Consider the following 8,122-nt stretch of genomic DNA (forward strand, 5'->3'; position numbering starts at 1 on the left):
CAGGGCTGTTTGATTTCAGAGCCCCTACACCATTCACCACACTCCCTCTCTGCTCCCACCTTCGGCAACTGACAAACTTTTGTTGAGTGGATGAATATTAAAACATATGTTTCTCTCCACCATCTCCATTTTTTTCTTTCAGCGAGGGAAGGAAATAAAGTATTCACAAACATTCTATAAACAGAGGTATATGTCAGAGGAGAAAGAAAGCCTGGAAGGACAAGCTTCAAATATAGACTCAGCGGGATTATTCAGGAAGACAGCAGGAATTCCTTCTGGATGCTGACGATGGTGAAACCCACAGAAGACAGAAAAGGCAGAAAAAATGCAACTGCCTTCCTTTGGGGGGCTTTTTGATAATTTGTTGCTACTCTATCTGGCAGGAGAAGGGCAGGTTTTGGAATAAGTCTGATGACATAGTTACGCTTGTCACAAACCATTCACATTTTAGCTCAGGAAAGTGTGAGTTTCAGTTTGTTGTCTAGAAATTGAAATGGCCTGGAATACAAGCCTCCAAGGATGAGTTAGAATTGGTTGATCATTCATCCTACTTTTGCAGGTTACACAATCCTGGATTTTCCAACCAAGTCTATGGTATTTGTTTAATAAACCGTTAAAGGAAATCATTCCAAACCCCTCTGAGTCTAATCCATTTTTTTCTGCTTTTTTTTTTTTTTCTTTTCTAGGAGGATTCTCCTTTTCTATTATTCCCTTTTTGTTTCTTCTCTACTCATGCAGTTTCTCACTTTTCCTTCTCCAGGCCTTGCTCACATAGTCAGTGGAAATGGGGAAGTGCTTAGGTAAGAAGTTCTGTCTGGTAACTTCATTCTATGTTCTGTCCACGCTCTGCGGTGACTGTCCTTTCCATGAACATTTTCTGAGTGCCTGTGATGTGCAGAGGCAGCTGGTGCCTACCCATGGTACGTTCACGGATGAATGAGAGAGGCAGGTAAGGAATTAACTTCACAAGAGAGTGCCATGAGCCTAAGGTCCTAGGACAGAAGATAGGATGGGGCCATCATTCAGATTCTTGGGGCAGGGAAGGCTTCCTGGAGGTGACATCTGAGCTAAAAGCAGCATACCCACAGGAAGCTAATCTTTTCCTTTTATTGCTTTTGATGGTGAGTAGTTGGTGGGGCCATGCCTACAGCAATCAGCTTCTAAGAAATCAAGCACAAGGTCTTTAGTTCTGTTCTACTTCTAGCTCCTCTGTGTGTTAACAATCCAACTTGCATCATCTATGAATGTTTATAAATATTGTGATTTTGGTTTCTTGGCTACTAGCTCAAGTGGACCTTTTTCAATCATAAAGGCTTCAAGAAGAATTGCATCAGGAGGTTCTTCCTGGCTTCTTGGAATGGCTTATTTAGAGGTTATGGGAACCCTCTCCTTTTACATGAACAGTGTACTCTATCGCTGTAGCCTAGAAGTCGTAGCAGAACTAGGACCAGGATGGGCGGTAACTCTTTATGAACTCTGTTAGCTGCGGGGTGTTTCAAATATAGTGTTCAAACTATTTCTGTTGTTTAGTAAGACTGGGCACATGAAGTCCAAGAAATTAATGAGAGAATTCAAGTAGAACCAACCACCGCATTTAATATTCAACTCTAGGTGGAAAGTAAGGTTCATTCAGATAAAGGACAGCAGAGAGCTGCATTATTTTTATTTTTTATGTTTGCACTTCCTCCCCATGCCTTCGCCCTCTCTGTGTGAGAGAGCCACTGAGAGGTGCCTTTCCCATTCACTCACATGCACGCTGCTGGGGTAGATGTGCCCATCTGGTTATGCAGACAAAAGCCAGGCTGTGTGGCTATGAAATTATGGACTTACAAGACTTTATCACACTTAAGTGTGTGGCCAGTGGTGTTTACATATGTGTATAAGACATCACTAAAATTTTTCAAGAAAACACCGCAACAAAAGAGAATCTAACCATTTTACCAGGAACAGACTCCCTTCCTGGCATTGTTAGAACCGTCAGCCATGCCTGGTGGCAGGAAAAGGCTCTGCTGAGATTGCTCAGGAGGCTTGGAGGGGTCACTCTTCCCTTCCAAGTGGCTTAGCCCCACGCCATTAAAGCCGATTTGCTGATTTTGTTCCATTTGATGTATACTCCGAAGGCACACTGGGAGGGAAGTGTGTGCCCGAGAATTACAGGGCTTTGGCGAGTTTTTTCTTTTCTTTTTCTTCCTCTGTGAATTTGGTACTTGTAGAAGATGCTGGGTCAACAGCCCTGCATCTGAAATCCGTCCATGCATAAAACCAATCCGAGCAGTTCAATTGTGCTACTCTATCAGTACATTTTAAACAGGAAAAAAACCTTTGCTCAAATAAAACACCCAGGACCATGACTGCCAAATACTAGGCCATTTGTTGTTATGGGTATCTGGACAACAGAATCTATGTCACCTTTTTCATAGCCCCAGTGTTTCTTTACCTCCCTTTATAGCAACTGAACATATTCCTCCAAGTAGATGTCTGCATCAGTCAGGGATCAGTTAGGAAAGAGGAAGGGAGGGAGGTGGAAGGAGGGAGGGAGGGAGGGAGGGATGGAGGGAGGGAGGGAGGGAGGGAGGGGAACAGAGGGAGGGAGGGAGGGGAACGGAGGGAGGGAGGGAGGGAGGGAGGGAGGGAGGGAGGGAGGAAGGAAGGAAGGAAGGAAGGAAGGAAGGAAGGAAGGAAGGAAGGAAGGAAGGAAGGAAGGAAGGAAAAAGAGGGAGAGGAGACGGGAGGGGAGGGGAGGGGAGGAAAAGAAAAAGAAGCTACTGTGGGTATTTTGTACAGAGGGAATATTGTACAGGAGATTTCAAAAGTGTCAGAAGGGCTAAATGAAAACAGAAGGGGGTGCAGAGCAAAGAGGAAGCAGGGTGGGAACCCAAGGGTCAGAGGCCCTGGGTGGACACCTTGAGCTTGTACCTGCTGATTCACACTGTGGGAGGGCGATTGCTGTTGGCTCTGGACCCCTGAGAAGATGCTGCCTGAGTTTGGGTGGCTGGAGCCAGGAGTGTCACCCCAGCCCCTCTGTACCTGCAGCTGTTGCCAGCAACCTCCAGCAACTGCCACGCTGTTGGAGGCAGAAGCTGGAAGCTTCTCTGCTTCCTCTGCCTTCTGCTCTCCAGCCAGTGCCCCCTATTTGCAGATGCCAACCGAAAGCCAGCGGCAGGAGGCCCGGGAACTAGCTCACAGGCAGCACCAGCATCACAGAGCAGACCATAGAAAGGCCGCAGCGCGTGAGGCTAGAGACCGTGAGTAAATCATCAACCAGGGTCAGAAGAAAAACCGTGTCAGGCATTCTTTACAGTGAAACCAGAAGCTTGTCCTGGAAACTTGAGGAAATGGAGCATTGTAAGCCGGTCGTATCTTTCCACTCCATTGGAACTTGCACAAACTAGAAAACATGCACATCGCTCTTAGGAGAGACTGTTCACAGTCTTGTGGCAGCCATCCCAACGTTGCAATAGCAAATAGAGATTTTCTCTCTGTGATGCTATATTGAGCCCTTAGGTAATCAGCAGTTTAGAAGACACAAATTACAAAATGTGGTCTGAATCCTCAAGGAGTTCACTGTCTGCTTGGAGGACCACCTAACACCCTCCTCATCTCAGCCTGCTCGCCAATAGAGCTACATTCTTGCCTCTGCCCCTCAAGCAGAGCCATGCCCTGCAGGACACTCCCTCCCTTCCATGAAAGGCAAGAGGCTCCCCATTCCCACTCCGCCACCCCTTTGGCTGGCTAGCATCCTTCAAGATTCAGCTTGATGCCACTTTCCCGGGAAGCCTTCCCTTACCCCAAACCTGGGAGAGGCACGCACCACACTCTGCCTCTGCCTCTGCCAGGGGATTTATCACACTGTACCACCAGTTTCAAAGCTGGGGTTGGTTAGAGGAAGGGCATGCTGCAGTGCCTCTCAGGCTTGGAGCGGTTGGGTCTGATCTCAGGCAGCTGGAACCCTCCAGCTACAAGCAGCCTTGGGGGCCATGATGAATATTATCATTTTCTCTGTGTTTTAATAAGTGAAAAAGCTGGGCAGCACCAATATAATTGTCTGCGGACTTACCTGCCTCATTCACTCGGCTGTTCTGCTGCTTGAGAGCAGGGACCCCTTATTCATCAGTGGGAGCTACTCTGCAAGTGTTCATTGACCGAATGAAGGGGGACTTCATAAATGAAGACACACTTGCTCTGGAAGAACAGGTGTGGGATTTGGGCAGGTGTAGGGAAAAAGGAAATAAATATTGCAAGAGAAGGATCACACCCACACAGCACATGGGCAGCAGGGAGTGTAGAGAGGCACCGTGGGAAATATGGCAGATCATGAAAAAACTGCAGGAGAGACTGGACCTCAGGCTCTGGCGAAAGGAAAGCACTGAAGATTTCTGAGTAGAAAAACAATGTTATAACAAAAATATTCAATATTCAAGAGCAGAGGAGTCCACATGTCATTGACACTAAACTAGAGAGTTGCTGTAATATTTTTACCTGAATGGAAAAAAAAAGATATTATGATTATATCAAAATAAAATGTAGCTGAGCTGCTATTATATGGCCCATCTACATACTTCTTCTAGAGGCACTTAGTAAATATTTGCTGATTGCTTTTGTTTTGCTTCCTACTTTAAATTCTACATTGGTCTGGGATCCAAATCACAAGGTTTAAGGTAAAGGAGAATAGAGAAAGACAGTTTTCTTCAGCAAATGAATGTTGTAATATTAATGTCTCAGATGCAATTGAAAATGCCATATCACTTTAGAAATGAACTGTAGTGAGAAGTAAGGTATCCCTTCATGGAAAGAATCTTCCAGAGTTCTGAACACTCAATTCAATCGACTTGTTCAAGTCAGCCTCTATATAAGGAGTTTGGGAAAGTAGAAACAGCATAAGAAATCAGAATGTCTCCTGAATATGAAATCTTGGTGTATGGACATATCAATAAAATATTCCAGCCCTGGCTGGGTAGCTCAGTTGGTTACAGCATCGTCCCCAGTCCGGACACATTCGAGAATCATCAAGTGAATGCATAAATCAGTGGAACAACAAATCGATGTTTCTCTCTCTCCCTCCCTCCCTCTTTCCTTCCCTTCCACTCTCTCTGAAAAGCAATGGAAAAAATATCCTTAAAAAAATTTTTAAATAAAATAAAATATTCCAAGACAATCCCCACATAGTGCCTTGTAAAATTAATTTTAAAAAATTCTCCAAAAAGTTTTGGACAGCAATTTGCCTGTGTCCCTAACAAATGCTTATTGAGGGTACACACTGTGAGAGTGACCTGCCTCTGGTTCTGTATGGGAAGGGAATGGAAGGCAAAATTCAAACCTAATCCTGGACGTAAGGGAGATATGGGCAGGTCATTCCCAGGATTGGGGGTGGAGGGCAAGAGAACCATCTTAACAGAGGTACAAAGAACCTGAACACAGTTGAGTTACAAACACAGAGGCCTCATTTAGAGGAGCTCAAGTCTTGTGCCAGCTGGGTTCCCTTTCCCTTCCCTCTGGGCCATCCGTCCTCATTCATAGCCTTGAGTCATGTTCCAGCCAGCCGGCCAGCCAGGCTTTGCTCAGATGTTGGCCTCTTTCACCAGCTGAGCAGTTGCCCCATCCTTTCATTACCAGGAACCAACCTTTGGTTCCCCTTGGTTTTCCTCCTAAGGACTCCACGTTACTTAAAGCTTTTGCATACCAAACAAATTGTTTTGCATAATCCCTTTTCTATTATTAATCAAGCGTGTCATAGGTAGACGGACAGATAGTTAATCAAATGTTCTAATTCACAGCCATGAGCTGCTTGACTCAAAGACGGCTGGCCATTTATGGACTAGCTGGCTTACCATCCCCCATAGGGATGGTTTAACCTGGACTGAGACCAACAGAGCTCAAACAATCTCTTCTTTGAAACAAAGACAGGTAGCCTCATTCAGTGTCAGGGCAGAAGCAGAAACACAGAGAGCGGACCAGGCAGAAGTCATGAGCAAAGAGGAAGCCAAAAGTGGAGAGTAGAGGGAAGTGGGTCCATGAAAAGGGTGGGAAGCAGCAGGTTAGGGAGAAGCAGAGACTGAAGGGTTGAGGCTCCAGTGAGGCAGGTGCTGGAGCTGCCCTTGGGGCTGAGCTGCTAGGTGACAACAGGAGTGCCTGCTGCTGGCAGGACAGGGACAGGCAGGCTTAAGTGTGGATTCCTGCTCTTCTCAAAACTTACCAACAAATGACTCTGTGTGCAGGGCAGAGCAGAGGGGCCAGGGATTTGAGGAAGGCTGCCAGGTCTTCATAAATAGGACTTGAATGTTTTTGTGACAGACCGTGAGCTCTTACAAGACCACGTGTGCGGATTCAAAAGCAAAACCTAAATCATTCTGGAATCAAAGACATAGGCACGCCTTTTAGGTTATCCATGCTTTATGTTATGCCTGCCACCCATTAGTTGAAAAAAAGAAGTAGGGAATTATACCTATTTTCATTTTGAAACTTGAATTTAAGGCAATTGGGCATGAATTGAAGAAGTAGAGAGGTCAAGCTTCTTAACCTCATCAGGGCAGCCAGCAATCCAGCCAGGCCAAGGTTTGATAAATGTCTGACTTATTGATGCAGATTCCAAAGTCATTATATAGAAGGCAAAAATGGTCTATTTCTAATAATGATTATAATTTCATTGCTTCATTCATTTTCCCCAAGCCCAAAACGCGAGATCACACAGATAAACCGTCTTGCATTTTGGCATTCATTGGAACTGCCTGTGTGATATCATTTGTTATCGGCCTTCTGACTTACCCACCTGAATCCCATCTCATCAGCCACATTTATGTTACCATCTAGCAATAATACAGAGGGTGATAGTCAGAAATTTGGGGGAGTTGGACTCTGAAACTTCTAGCAGGATGTGGATTTGGCACCAGGGCTTGTAATGAAAAATATATATATATAAGAACTGCTTTCAGCTAATAGAAAAATAAATTGGAATTGTACTGGGAAAGTGCCCAAAAGAACTTGCCTTAAATGAGAATTGAGTTTTTATTAGAAAAATCTGATAAGAGTGGAAAAAAAGTTCCCTTTAATCATCAAATGGTCCTTATAATTTACCATTTCATTGCCCTCCTATTAAGGGGCGTTACACTTTAGCGTCTGTCAAATGTTTTTGTAATTGTGAAAGCGCCTTCTGCCCAGCAACCTGAAATAATTTCTCCTTTCAGGTGAAAGCTTCAGCCTCGCAGTGAAAGCACATGTGCCTATTTCTTAATCTCACAAGCCTGAAAGGAAAGCCATCATCTCAGCTCTGCGGAGAACAACTATTTAGAAAGCTTCTAGCACACATCACGGTTGCTATTTGACGATATTCACATTTCTTTCCTATTCAACAAGTATTTATTGAGTGCTTACCATTTTCTGGGCGCCAAGTGCCCTGTGACACTCACAGTTGAACACGGATCTTCAGTTTATCTGCAGTGCACAGGAGAAATGAGGTTGCACAGAGAGATTGGGGTTTCGGGTCAGTTTTTTAGATGTGTTAGGGAGGCTTTGGTGATAGGACAAGGAGTTTGGACTTTATTTAGTAGACCATGTGAAGTCATTGGACATTTTGGGGAATGCCAGGTCAGCGGCTGCGCAATGGGTGGAAGGGGAGGAGAGTGGATCATCTGAGCCAGAGCTAATCTGTTCCGATTTGGGGCTGCTGAGGGAGCAGGAGAGAGGAGGGCAAAAGTGGCATTGAGATCTGAGACAAGTGATGGGGCCGATAGCACTGCCAACCAAAACAGCAGTCACAGCGATGGAGATGGGCGTGCTACCAGGAAATTAAACTTCCCGGTCGCTGGTGGGAACGGGGTTAAAGTTCTTGGGGTGCTGCTGAAATAAGCATTTTCAGATGCCCCCGTGGGAGAATGAGAGGTGGTAAGGGGCTTTATTTGCGTGAAGTTACATTTCTCGGGCTCCAAAGTCCCATGCCACTTAAACCAGTTCTGAAAGCGGTGCAGCTGGGGTTCCAGTCGAGCCAAAAACGAGGCCAGGGTCCAAAGCTTCTGCTCCACGTTGCAGGGGATGTGGTTCGGCATCCAAGCTAATTAAGGTCCATTAGTTGAGGTGCGGAGTGGGCCGTGCAGGGGAGCTCATCTCTGCAACAGGAGTCCCGGGAGCA

This window comes from Miniopterus schreibersii (genome assembly GCF_964146895.1).
Source record: "Miniopterus schreibersii genome assembly, chromosome: 13".
Taxonomy (NCBI): Eukaryota; Metazoa; Chordata; class Mammalia; order Chiroptera; family Miniopteridae; genus Miniopterus; species Miniopterus schreibersii.